Consider the following 13,023-nt stretch of genomic DNA (forward strand, 5'->3'; position numbering starts at 1 on the left):
GAGGGTTAGGCTTCGGGGAAGGGTTAGGGTTAGGGTTCGGGCTAGGGTTAGGGTTAGGGGACGGAGACAGTTTACGTTCCAGGTGAGGGTACGACAACGCTTTAAGGGGAGCGTGCGTGTGAGGGCGCGGGTTAGTGTTAGCGTACGGGTTAGGATTAGGGGACGGGTGAGAGTCAGGCTTCGGGGAAGGGTTAGGGTTAGGGTTCGGGCTAGTGTTAGGGTTAGGGGACGGGGACGGTTTAGGGTCCAGGTGAGGGTACGGCAACGCTTTAGGGGGAGCGTGCGTGTGAGGGCGCGGGTTAGTGTTAGCGTACGGGTTAGGATTAGGGGACGGGTGAGGGTCAGGCTTCGGGGAAGGGTTAGGGTTAGGGTTCGGGCTAGGGTTAGGGTTAGGGGACGGGGACGGTTTAGGGTCCAGGTGAGGGTACGGCAACGCTTTAGGGGGAGCGTGCGTGTGAGGGCGCGGGTTAGTGTTAGCGTACGGGTTAGGATTAGGGGACGGGTGAGGGTCAGGCTTCGGGGAAGGGTTAGGGTTAGGGTTCGGGCTAGGGTTAGGGTTAGGGGACGGGGACTGTTTAGGGTCCAGGTGAGGGTACGGCAACGCTTAAGGGGGAGCGTGCGTGTGAGGGCGCGGGTTAGTGTTAGCGTACGGGTTAGGATTAGGGGACGGGTGAGGGTCAGGCTTCGGGGAAGGGTTAGGGTTAGGGTTCGGGCTAGGGTTAGGGTTAGGGGACGGGGACGGTTTAGTGTCCAGGTGAGGGTACGGCAACGCTTTAGGGAGAGAGTGCGTGTGAGGGCGCGGGTTAGTGTTAGCGTACGGGTTAGGATTAGGGGACGGGTGAGGGTCAGGCTTCGGGGAAGGGTTAGGGTTAGGGTTCGGGCTAGGGTTAGGGTTAGGGGACGGGGACGGTTTAGTGTCCAGGTGAGGGTACGGCAACGCTTTAGGGGGAGAGTGCGTGTGAGGGCGCGGGTTAGTGTTAGCGTACGGGTTAGGATTAGGGGACGGGTGAGGGTCAGGCTTCGGGGAAGGGTTAGGGTTAGGGTTCGGGCTAGGGTTAGGGTTAGGGGACGGGGACGGTTTAGGGTCCAGGTGAGGGTACGGCAACGCTTTAGGGGGAGCGTGCGTGTGAGGGCGCGGGTTAGTGTTAGCGTACGGGTTAGGATTAGGGGACGGGTGAGGGTCAGGCTTCGGGGAAGGGTTAGGGTTAGGGTTCGGGCTAGGGTTAGGGTTAGGGGACGGGGACGGTTTAGGGTCCAGGTGAGGGTACGGCAACGCTTTAGGGGGAGCGTGCGTGTGAGGGCGCGGGTTAGTGTTAGCGTACGGGATGGGATTAGGGGACGGGTGAGGGTCAGGCTTCGGGGAAGGGTTAGGGTTAGGGTTCGGGCTAGTGTTAGGGTTAGCGGACGGGGACGGTTTAGGGTCCAGGTGAGGGTACGGCAACGCTTTAGGGGGAGCGTGCGTGTGAGGGCGCGGGTTAGTGTTAGCGTACGGGTTAGGATTAGGGGACGGGTGAGGGTCAGGCTTCGGGGAAGGGTTAGGGTTAGGGTTCGGGCTAGGGTTAAGGTTAGGGGACGGGGACTGTTTAGTGTCCAGGTGAGGGTACGGCAACGCTTTAGGGGGAGCGTGCGTGTGAGGGCGCGGGTTAGTGTTAGCGTACGGGTTAGGATTAGGGGACGGGTGAGGGTCAGGCTTCGGGGAAGGGTTAGGGTTAGGGTTCGGGCTAGAGTTAGGGTTAGGGGACGGGGACGGTTTAGGGTCCAGGTGAGGGTACGGCAACGCTTTAGGGGGAGCGTGCGTGTGAGGGCGCGGGTTAGTGTTAGCGTACGGGTTAGGATTAGGGGACGGGTGAGGGTCAGGCTTCGGGGAAGGGTTAGGGTTAGGGTTCGGGCTAGGGTTAGGGTTAGGGGACGGGGACGGTTTAGGGTCCAGGTGAGGGTACGGCAACGCTCTAGGGGGAGCGTGCGTGTGCGGGCGTGGGTTAGTGTTAGCGTACGGGTTAGGATTAGGGGACGGGTGAGGGTCAGTCTTCGGGGAAGGGTTAGGGTTAGGGTTCGGGCTAGGGTTAGGGTTAGGGGACGGGGACTGTTTAGGGTCCAGGTGAGGGTACGGCAACGCTTTAGGGGGAGCGTGCGTGTGAGGGCGCGGGTTAGTGTTAGCGTACGGGTTAGGATTAGGGGACGGGTGAGGGTCAGGCTTCGGGGAAGGGTTAGGGTTAGGGTTCGGGCTAGGGTTAGGGTTAGGGGACGGGGACGGTTTAGTGTCCAGGTGAGGGTACGGCAACGCTTTAGGGTTAGAGTGCGTGTGAGGGCGCGGGTTAGTGTTAGCGTACGGGTTAGGATTAGGAGACGGGTGAGGGTCAGGCTTCGGGGAAGGGTTAGGGTTAGGGTTCGGGCTAGGGTTAGGGTTAGGGGACGGGGACGGTTTAGGGTCCAGGTGAGGGTACGGCAACACTTTAGGGGGAGCGTGCGTGTGAGGGCGCGGGTTAGTGTTAGCGTACGGGTTAGGATTAGGGGACGGGTGAGAGTCAGGCTTCGGGGAAGGGTTAGGGTTAGGGTTCGGGCTAGGGTTAGGGTTAGGGGACGGGGACGGTTTAGGGTCCAGGTGAGGGTACGGCAACGCTTTAGGGGGAGCGTGCGTGTGAGGGCGCGGGTTAGTGTTAGCGTACGGGTTAGGATTAGGGGACGGGTGAGGGTCAGGCTTCGGGGAAGGGTTAGGGTTAGGGTTCGGGCTAGGGTTAGGGTTAGGGGACGGGGACGGTTTAGGGTCCAGGTGAGGGTACGGCAACGCTTTAGGGGGAGCGTGCGTGTGAGGGCGCGGGTTAGTGTTAGCGTACGGGTTAGGATTAGGGGACGGGTGAGGGTCAGGCTTCGGGGAAGGGTTAGGGTTAGGGTTCGGGCTAGGGTTAGGGTTAGGGGACGGGGACTGTTTAGGGTCCAGGTGAGGGTACGGCAACGCTTTAGGGGGAGCGTGCGTGTGAGGGCGCGGGTTAGTGGTAGCGTACGGGTTAGGATTAGGGGACGGGTGAGGGTCAGGCTTCCGGGAAGGGTTAGGGTTAGGGTTCGGGCTAGGGTTAAGGTTAGGGGACGGGGACGGTTTAGGGTCCAGGTGAGGGTACGGCAACGCTTTAGGGGGAGCGTGCGTGTGAGGGCGCTGGTTAGTGTTAGCGTACGGATTAGGATTAGGGGACGGGTGAGGGTCAGGCTTCGGGGAAGGGTTAGGGTTAGGGTTCGGGCTAGGGTTAGGGTTAGGGGACGGGGACTGTTTAGGGTCCAGGTGAGGGTACGGCAACGCTTTAGGGGGAGCGTGCGTGTGAGGGCGCGGGTTAGTGTTAGCGTACGGGTTAGGATTAGGGGACGGGTGAGGGTCAGGCTTCGGGGAAGGGTTAGGGTTAGCGTTCGGGCTAGGGTTAGGGTTAGGGGACGGGGACGGTTTACGATCCAGGTGAGGGTACGGCAACGCTTTAGGGGGAGCGTGCGTGTGAGGGCGCGGGTTAGTGTTAGCGTACGGGTTAGGATTAGGGGACGGGTGAGGGTCAGGCTTCGGGGAAGGGTTAGGGTTAGTGTTCGGGCTAGGGTTAGGCTTAGGGGACGGAGACGGTTTACGGTGCAGTTGAGGGTACGGCAACGCTTTAGGGGGAGCGTGCGTGTGAGGGCGCGGGTTAGTGTTAGCGTACGGGTTAGGATTAGGGGACGGGTGAGGGTCAGGCTTCGGGGAAGGGTTAGGGTTAGGGTTCGGGCTAGGGTTAGGGTTAGGGGACAGGGACTGTTTAGGGTCCAGGTGAGGGTACGGCAACGCTTTAGGGGGAGCGTGCGTGTGAGGGCGCGGGTTAGTGTTAGCGTACGGGTTAGGATTAGGGGACGGGTGAGGGTCAGGCTTCGGGGAAGGGTTAGGGTTAGGGTTCGGGCTAGGGTTAGGGTTAGGGGACGGGGACGGTTTAGTGTCCAGGTGAGGGTACGGCAACGCTTTAGGGGGAGAGTGCGTGTGAGGGCGCGGGTTAGTGTTAGCGTACGGGTTAGGATTAGGGGACGGGTGAGGGTCAGGCTTCGGGGAAGGGTTAGGGTTAGGGTTCGGGCTAGGGTTAGGGTTAGGGGACGGAGACGGTTTACGGTCCAGGTGAGGGTTCGGCAACGCTTTAAGGGGAGCGTGCGTGTGAGGGCGCGGGTTAGTGTTAGCGTACGGGTTAGGATTAGGGGACGGGTGAGAGTCAGGCTTCGGGGAAGGGTTAGGGTTAGGGTTCGGGCTAGGGTTAGGGTTAGGGGACGGGGACGGTTTAGGGTCCAGGTGAGAGTACGGCAACGCTTTAAGGGGAGCGTGCGTGTGAGGGCGCGGGTTAGTGTTAGCGTACGGGTTAGGATTAGGGGACGGGTGAGGGTCAGGCTTCGGAGAAGGGTTAGGGTTAGGGTTCGGGCTAGGGTTAGGGTTAGGGGACGGGGACGGTTTAGGGTCCAGGTGAGGGTACGGCAACGCTTTAGGGGGAGCGTGCGTGTGAGGGCGCGGGTTAGTGTTAGCGTACGGGTTAGGATTAGGGGACGGGTGAGGGTCAGGCTTCGGGGAAGGGTTAGGGTTAGGGTTCGGGCTAGGGTTAGTGTTACGTGACGGGGACGGTTTACGATCCAGGTGAGGGTACGGCAACGCTTTAGGGGGAGCGTGCGTGTGAGGGCGCGGGTTAGTGTTAGCGTACGGGTTAGGATTAGAGGACGGGTGAGGGTCAGGCTTCGGGGAAGGGTTAGGGTTAGGGTTCGGGCTAGGGTTAGGGATAGGGGACGGAGACGGTTTACGGTCCAGGTGAGGGTACGGCAACGCTTTAAGGGGAGCGTGCGTGTGAGGGCGCGGGTTAGTGTTAGCGTACGGGTTAGGATTAGGGGACGGGTGAGAGTCAGGCTTCGGGGAAGGGTTAGGGTTAGGGTTCGGGCTAGGGTTAGGGTTAGGGAACGGGGACGGTTTAGGGTCCAGGTGAGGGTACGGCAACGCTTTATGGGGAGCGTGCGTGTGAGGGCGCGGGTTAGTGTTAGCGTACGGGTTAGAATTAGGGGACGGGTGAGGGTCAGGCTTCGGGGAAGGGTTAGGGTTAGGGTTCGGGCTAGGGTTAGGGTTAGGGGATGGGGACGGTTTAGTGTCCAGGTGAGGGTACGGCAACGCTTTAGGGGGAGAGTGCGTGTGAGGGCGCGGGTTAGTGTTAGCGTACGGGTTAGGATTAGGGGACGGGTGAGGGTCAGGCTTCGGGGAAGGGTTAGGGTTAGGGTTCGGGCTAGGGTTAGGGTTAGGGGACGGGGACGGTTTACGATCCAGGTGAGGGTACGGCAACGCTTTAGGGGGAGCGTGCGTGTGAGGGCGCGGGTTAGTGTTAGCGTACGGGTTAGGATTAGGGGACGGGTGAGGGTCAGGCTTCGGGGAAGGGTTAGGGTTAGGGTTCGGGCTAGGGTTAGGCTTAGGGGACGGAGACGGTTTACGGTCCAGTTGAGGGTACGGCAACGCTTTAAGGGGAGCGTGCGTGTGAGGGCGCGGGTTAGTGTTAGCGTACGGGTTAGGATTAGGGGACGGGTGAGAGTCAGGCTTCGGGGAAGGGTTAGGGTTAGGGTTCGGGCTAGGGTTAGGGTTAGGGGACGGGGACGGTTTAGGGTCCAGGTGAGGGTACGGCAACGCTTTAGGGGGAGCGTGCGTGTGAGGGCGCGGGTTAGTGTTAGCGTACGGGTTAGGAGTAGGGGACGTGTGAGGGTCAGGCTTCGGGGAAGGGTTAGGGTTAGGGTTCGGGCTAGGGTTAGGGTTAGGGGACGGGGACGGTTTAGGGTCCAGGTGAGGGTACGGCAACGCTTTAGGGGGAGCATGCGTGTGAGGGCGCGGGTTAGTGTTAGCGTACGGGTTAGGATTAGGGGACGTGTGAGGGTCAGGCTTCGGGGAAGGTTTAGGGTTAGGGTTCGGGCTAGGGTTAGGGTTAGGGGACGGGGACGGTTTAGGGTCCAGGTGTGGGTACGGCAACGCTTTAGGGGGAGCGTGCGTGTGAGGGCGCGGGTTAGTGTTAGCATACGGTTTAGGATTAGGGGACGGGTGAGGATCAGGCTTCGGGGAAGGGTTAGGGTTAGGGTTTGGGCTAGGGTAAGGGTTAGGGGACTGGGACGGTTTAGGGTCCAGGTGAGGGTACGGCAACGCTTTAGAGGGAGCGTGTGTGTGAGGGCGCGGGTTAGTGTTAGCGTACGGGTTAGGATTAGGGGACGGGTGAGGGTCAGGCTTCGGGGAAGGGTTAGGGTTAGGGTTCGGGCTAGGGTTAGGGTTAGGGGACGGGGACGGTTTAGGGTCCAGGTGAGGGTACGGCAACGCTTTAGGCGGAGCGTAAGTGTGAGGGCGTGGGTTAGTGTTAGCGTACGGATTAGGATTAGGGGACGGGTGAGGGTCAGGCTTCGGGGAAGGGTTAGGGTTAGGGTTCGGGCTAGGGTTAGGGTTAGGGGACGGGGACGGTTTAGGGTCCAGGTGAGGGTTCGGCAACGCTTTAGGGGGAGCGTGCGTGTGAGGGCGCGGGTTAGTGTGAGCGTACGGGTTAGTTTTAGGGGACGGGTGAGGGTCAGGCTTCGGGGAAGGGTTAGGGTTAGGGTTCGGGCTAGGGTTAGGGTTAGGGGACGGGGACGGTTTAGGGTCCAGGTGAGGGTACGGCAACGCTTTAGGGGGAGCGTGCGTGTGAGGGCGCGGGTTAGTGTTAGCGTACGGGTTAGGATTTGGGCACGGGTGAGGGTCAGGCTTCGGGGAAGGGTTAGGGTTAGGGTTCGGGCTAGGGTTAGGGTTAGGGGACGGAGACGGTTTACGGTCCAGGTGAGGGTACGGCAACGCTTTAAGGGGAGCGTGCGTGTGAGGGCGCGGGTTAGTTTTAGCGTACGGGTTAGGATTAGGGGACGGGTGAGAGTCAGGCTTCGGGGAAGGGTTAGGGTTAGGGTTCGGGCTAGGGTTAGGGTTAGGGGACGGGGACGGTTTAGGGTCCAGTTGAGGGTACGGCAACGCTTTAGGGGGAGCGTGCGTGTGAGGGCGCGGGTTAGTGTTAGCGTACGGGTTAGGATTAGGGGACGGGTGAGGGTCAGGCTTCGGGGAAGGGTTAGGGTTAGGGTTCGGGCTAGGGTTAGGGTTAGGGGACGGGGACGGTTTAGGGTCCAGGTGAGGGTACGGCAATGCTTTAGGGGGAGCGTGCGTGTGAGGGCGCGGGTTAGTGTTAGCGTACGGGTTAGGATTAGGGGACGGGTGAGGGTCAGGCTTCGGGGAAGGGTTAGGGTTAGGGTTCAGGCTAGGGTTAGGGTTAGGGGACGGGGACTGTTTAGGGTCCAGGTGAGGGTACGGCAACGCTTTAGGGGGAGCGTGCGTGTGAGGGCGTGGGTTAGTGTTAGCGTACGGGTTAGGATTAAGGGACGGGTGAGGGTCAGGCTTCGGGGAAGGGTTAGGGTTAGGGTTCGGGCTAGGGTTGGGGTTACGTGACGGGGACGGTTTACGATCCAGGTGAGGGTACGGCAACGCTTTAGGGGTAGCGTGCGTGTGAGGGCGCGGGTTAGTGTTAGCGTACGGGTTAGGATTAGGGGACGGGTGAGGGTCAGGCTTCGGGGAAGGGTTAGGGTTAGGGTTCGGGCTAGGGTTAGGGTTAGGGAACGGGGACGGTTTACGATCCAGGTGAGGGTACGGCAACGCTTTAGGGGGAGCGTGCGTGTGAGGGCGCGGGTTAGTGTTAGCGTACGGGTTAGGATTAGGAGAAGGGTGAGGGTCAGGCTTCGGGGAAGGGTTAGGGTTAGGGTTCGGGCTAGGGTTAGGGTTAGGGGACGGGGACGGTTTAGGGTCCAGGTGAGGGTACGGCAACGCTTTAGGGGGAGCGTAAGTGTGAGGGCGCGGGTTAGTGTTAGCGTACGGGTTAGGATTAGGGGACGGGTGAGGGTCAGGCTTCGGGGAAGGGTTAGGGTTAGGGTTCGGTCTAGGGTTAGGGTTAGGGGACGGGGACGGTTTAGGGTCCAGGTGAGGGTACGGCAACGCTTTAGGGGGAGCGTGCGTGTGAGGGCGCGGGTTAGTGTTAATTACGGGTTAGGATTTGGGCAAGGGTGAGGGTCAGGCTTCGGGGAAGGGTTAGGGTTAGGGTTCGGGCTAGGGTTAGGGTTAGGGGACGGGGACGGTTTAGGGTCCAGGTGAGGGTACGGCAACGCTTTAGGGGGAGCGTGCGTGTGAGGGCGCGGTTTAGTGTTAGCGTACGGGTTAGGATTAGGGAACGGGTGAGGGTCAGGCTTCGGGGAAGGGTTAGGGTTAGGGTTCGGGCTAGGGTTAGGGTTAGGGGACGGGGACTGTTTAGGGTCCAGGTGAGGGTACGGCAACGCTTTAGGGGGAGCGTGCGTGTGAGGGCGCGGGTTAGTGTTAGCGTACGGGTTAGGATTAGGGGACGGGTGAGGGTCCGGCTTCGGGGAAGGGTTAGGGTTAGGGTTCGGGCTAGGGTTAGGGTTAGGGGACGGAGACGGTTTACGGTCCAGGTGAGGGTACGGCAACGCTTTAAGGGGAGCGTGCGTGTGAGGGCGCGGGTTAGTGTTAGCGTACGGGTTAGGATTAGGGGACGGGTGAGAGTCAGGCTTCGGGGAAGGGTTAGGGTTAGGGTTCGGGCTAGGGTTAGGGTTAGGGGACGGGGACGGTTTAGGGTCCAGGTGAGGGTACGGCAACGCTTTAGGGGGAGCGTGCGTGTGAGGGCGCGGGTTAGTGTTAGCGTTCGGGTTAGGATTAGGGGACGGGTGAGGGTCAGGCTTCGGGGAAGGGTTAGGGTTAGGGTTCGGGCTAGGGTTAGGGTTAGGGGACGGGGACGGTTTAGGGTCCAGGTGAGGGTACGGCAACGCTTTAGGGGGAGCGTGCGTGTGAGGGCGCGGGTTAGTGTTAGCGTACGGGTTAGGATTAGGGGACGGGTGAGGGTCAGGCTTCGGGGAAGGGTTAGGGTTAGGGTTCGGGCTAGGGTTAGGGATAGGGGACGGAGACGGTTTACGGTCCAGGTGAGGGTATGGCAACGCTTTAAGGGGAGCGTGCGTGTGAGGGCGCGGGTTAGTGTTAGCGTACGGGTTAGGATTAGGGGACGGGTGAGAGTCAGGCTTCGGGGAAGGGTTAGGGTTAGGGTTCTGGCTAGGGTTAGGGTTAGGGAACAGGGACGGTTTAGGGTCCAGGTGAGGGTACGGCAACGCTTTAGGGGGAGCGTGCGTGTGAGGGCGCGGGTTAGTGTTAGCGTACGGGTTAGGATTAGGGGACGGGTGAGGGTCAGGCTTCGGGGAAGGGTTAGGGTTAGGGTTCGGGCTAGGGTTAGGGTTAGGGGACGGGGACTGTTTAGGGTCCAGGTGAGGGTACGGCAACGCTTTAGGGGGAGCGTGCGTGTGAGGGCGCGAGTTAGTGTTAGCGTACGGGTTACGATTAGGGGACGGGTGAGGGTCAGGCTTCGGGGAAGGGTTAGGGTTAGGGTTCGGGCTAGGGTTAGGGTTAGGGGACGGGGACGGTTTACGATCCAGGTGAGGGTACGGCAACGCTTTAGGGGGAGCGTGCGTGTGAGGGCGCGGGTTAGTGTTAGCGTACGGGTTAGGATTAGGGGACGGGTGAGGGTCAGGCTTCGGGGAAGGGTTAGGGTTAGGGTTCGGGCTAGGGTTAGGGTTAGGGGACGGGGACGGTTTAGGGTCCAGGTGAGGGTACGGCAACGCTTTAGGGGGAGCGTAAGTGTGAGGGCGCGGGTTAGTGTTAGCGTACGGGTTAGGATTAGGGGACGGGTGAGGGTCAGGCTTCGGGGAAGGGTTAGGGTTAGGGTTCGGGCTAGGGTTAGGGTTAGGGGACGGGGACGGTTTAGGGTCCAGGTGAGGGTTCGGCAACGCTTTAGGGGGAGCGTGCGTGTGAGGGCGCGGGTTAGTGTGAGTGTACGGGTTAGTTTTAGGGGACGGGTGAGGGTCAGGCTTCGGGGAAGGGTTAGGGTTAGGGTTCGGGCTAGGGTTAGGGTTAGGGGACGGGGACGGTTTAGGGTCCAGGTGAGGGTTCGGCAACGCTTTAGGGGGAGCGTGCGTGTGAGGGCGCGGGTTAGTGTGAGTGTACGGGTTAGTTTTAGGGGACGGGTGAGGGTCAGGCTTCGGGGAAGGGTTAGGGTTAGGGTTCGGGCTAGGGTTAGGGTTAGGGGACGGGGACTGTTTAGGGTCCAGGTGAGGGTACGGCAACGCTTTAGGGGGAGCGTGCGTGTGAGGGCGCGGGTTAGTGTTAGCGTACGGGTTAGGATTAGGGGACGGGTGAGGGTCAGGCTTCGGGGAAGGGTTAGGGTTAGGGTTCGGGCTAGGGTTAGGGTTAGGGGACGGGGACGGTGTACGATCCAGGTGAGGGTACGGCAACGCTTTAGGGGGAGCGTGCGTGTGAGTGCGCGGGTTCGTGTTAGCGTACGGGTTAGGATTAGGGGACGGGTGAGAGTCAGGCTTCGGGGAAGGGTTAGGGTTAGGGTTCGGGCTAGGGTTAGGGTTAGGGGACGGGGACGGTGTACGATCCAGGTGAGGGTACGGCAACGCTTTAGGGGGAGCGTGCGTGTGAGGGCGCGGGTTCGTGTTAGCGTACGGGTTAGAATTAGGGGACGGGTGAGGGTCAGGCTTCGGGGAAGGGTTAGGGTTAGGGTTCGGGCTAGGGTTAGGGTTAGGGGACGGGGACTGTTTAGGGTCCAGGTGAGGGTACGGCAACGCTTTAGGGGGAGCGTGCGTGTGAGGGCGCGGGTTAGTGTTAGCGTACGGGTTAGAATTAGGGGACGGGTGAGGGTCAGGCTTCGGGGAAGGGTTAGGGTTAGGGTTCGGGCTAGGGTTAGGGTTAGGGGATGGGGACGGTTTAGTGTCCAGGTGAGGGTACGGCAACGCTTTAGGGGGAGAGTGCGTGTGAGGGCGCGGGTTAGTGTTAGCGTACGGGTTAGGATTAGGGGACGGGTGAGGGTCAGGATTCGGGGAAGGGTTAGGGTTAGGGTTCGGGCTAGGGTTAGGGTTAGGGGACGGGGACGGTTTACGATCCAGGTGAGGGTACGGCAACGCTTTAGGGGGAGCGTGCGTGTGAGGGCGGAGGTTAGTGTTAGCGTACGGGTTAGGATTAGGGGACGGGTGAGGGTCAGGCTTCGGGGAAGGGTTAGGGTTAGGGTTCGGGCTAGGGTTAGGCTTAGGGGACGGAGACGGTTTACGGTCCAGTTGAGGGTACGGCAACGCTTTAAGGGGAGCGTGCGTGTGAGGGCGCGGGTTAGTGTTAGCGTACGGGTTAGGATTAGGGGACGGGTGAGAGTCAGGCTTCGGGGAAGGGTTAGGGTTAGGGTTCGGGCTAGGGTTAGGGTTAGGGGACGGGGACGGTGTACGATCCAGGTGAGGGTACGGCAACGCTTTAGGGGGAGCGTGCGTGTGAGGGCGCGGGTTAGTGTGAGCGTACGATTTGTTTTAGGGGACGGGTGAGGGTCAGGCTTCGGGGAAGGGTTAGGGTTAGGGTTCGGGCTAGGGTTAGGGTTAGGGGACGGGGACGGTTTAGGGTCCAGGTGAGGGTACGGCAACGCTTTAGGGGGAGCGTGCGTGTGAGGGCACTGGTTAGTGTTAGCGTACGGGTTAGGATTTGGGCACGGGTGAGGGTCAGGCTTCGGGGAAGGGTTAGGGTTAGGGTTCGGGCTAGGGTTAGGGTTAGGGGACGGAGACGGTTTACGGTCCAGGTGAGGGTACGGCAACGCTTTAAGGGGAGCGTGCGTGTGAGGGCTCGGGTTAGTTTTAGCGTACGGGTTAGGATTAGGGGACGGGTGAGAGTCTGGCTTCGGGGAAGGGTTAGGGTTAGGGTTCGGGCTAGGGTTAGGGTTAGGGGACGGGGACGGTTTAGGGTCCAGTTGAGGGTACGGCAACGCTTTAGGGGGAGCGTGCGTGTGAGGGCGCGGGTTAGTGTTAGCGTACGGGTTAGGATTAGGGGACGGGTGAGGGTCAGGCTTCGGGGAAGGGTTAGGGTTAGGGTTCGGGCTAGGGTTAGGGTTAGGGGACGGGGACGGTTTAGGGTCCAGGTGAGGGTACGGCAACGCTTTAGGGGGAGCGTGCGTGTGAGGGCGCGGGTTAGTGTTAGCGTACGGGTTAGGATTTGGGCACGGGTGAGGGTCAGGCTTCGGGGAAGGGTTAGGGTTAGGGTTCGGGCTAGGGTTAGGGTTAGGGGACGGGGACGGTTTAGGGTCCAGGTGAGGGTACGGCAACGCTTTAGGGGGAGCGTGCGTGTGAGGGCGCGGGTTAGTGTTAGCGTACGGGTTAGGATTAGGGGACGGGTGAGGGTCAGGCTTCGGGGAAGGGTTAGGGTTAGGGTTCGGGCTAGGGTTAGGGTTAGGGGACGGGGACGGTTTACGATCCAGGTGAGGGTACGGCAACGCTTTAGGGGGAGCGTGCGTGTGAGGGCGGAGGTTAGTGTTAGCGTACGGGTTAGGATTAGGGGACGGGTGAGGGTCAGGCTTCGGGGAAGGGTTAGGGTTAGGGTTCGGGCTAGGGTTAGGCTTAGGGGACGGAGACGGTTTACGGTCCAGTTGAGGGTACGGCAACGCTTTAAGGGGAGCGTGCGTGTGAGGGCGCGGGTTAGTGTTAGCGTACGGGTTAGGATTAGGGGACGGGTGAGAGTCAGGCTTCGGGGAAGGGTTAGGGTTAGGGTTCGGGCTAGGGTTAGGGTTAGGGGACGGGGACGGTGTACGATCCAGGTGAGGGTACGGCAACGCTTTAGGGGGAGCGTGCGTGTGAGGGCGCGGGTTAGTGTGAGCGTACGATTTGTTTTAGGGGACGGGTGAGGGTCAGGCTTCGGGGAAGGGTTAGGGTTAGGGTTCGGGCTAGGGTTAGGGTTAGGGGACGGGGACGGTTTAGGGTCCAGGTGAGGGTACGGCAACGCTTTAGGGGGAGCGTGCGTGTGAGGGCACTGGTTAGTGTTAGCGTACGGGTTAGGATTTGGGCACGGGTGAGGGTCAGGCTTCGGGGAAGGGTTAGGGTTAGGGTTCGGGCTAGGGTTAGGGTTAGGGGACGGAGACGGTTTACGGTCCAGGTGAGGGT

The sequence above is a fragment of the Stenella coeruleoalba genome (assembly GCF_951394435.1).
Source record: "Stenella coeruleoalba genome assembly, chromosome: 14".
Lineage (NCBI taxonomy): Eukaryota > Metazoa > Chordata > Mammalia > Artiodactyla > Delphinidae > Stenella > Stenella coeruleoalba.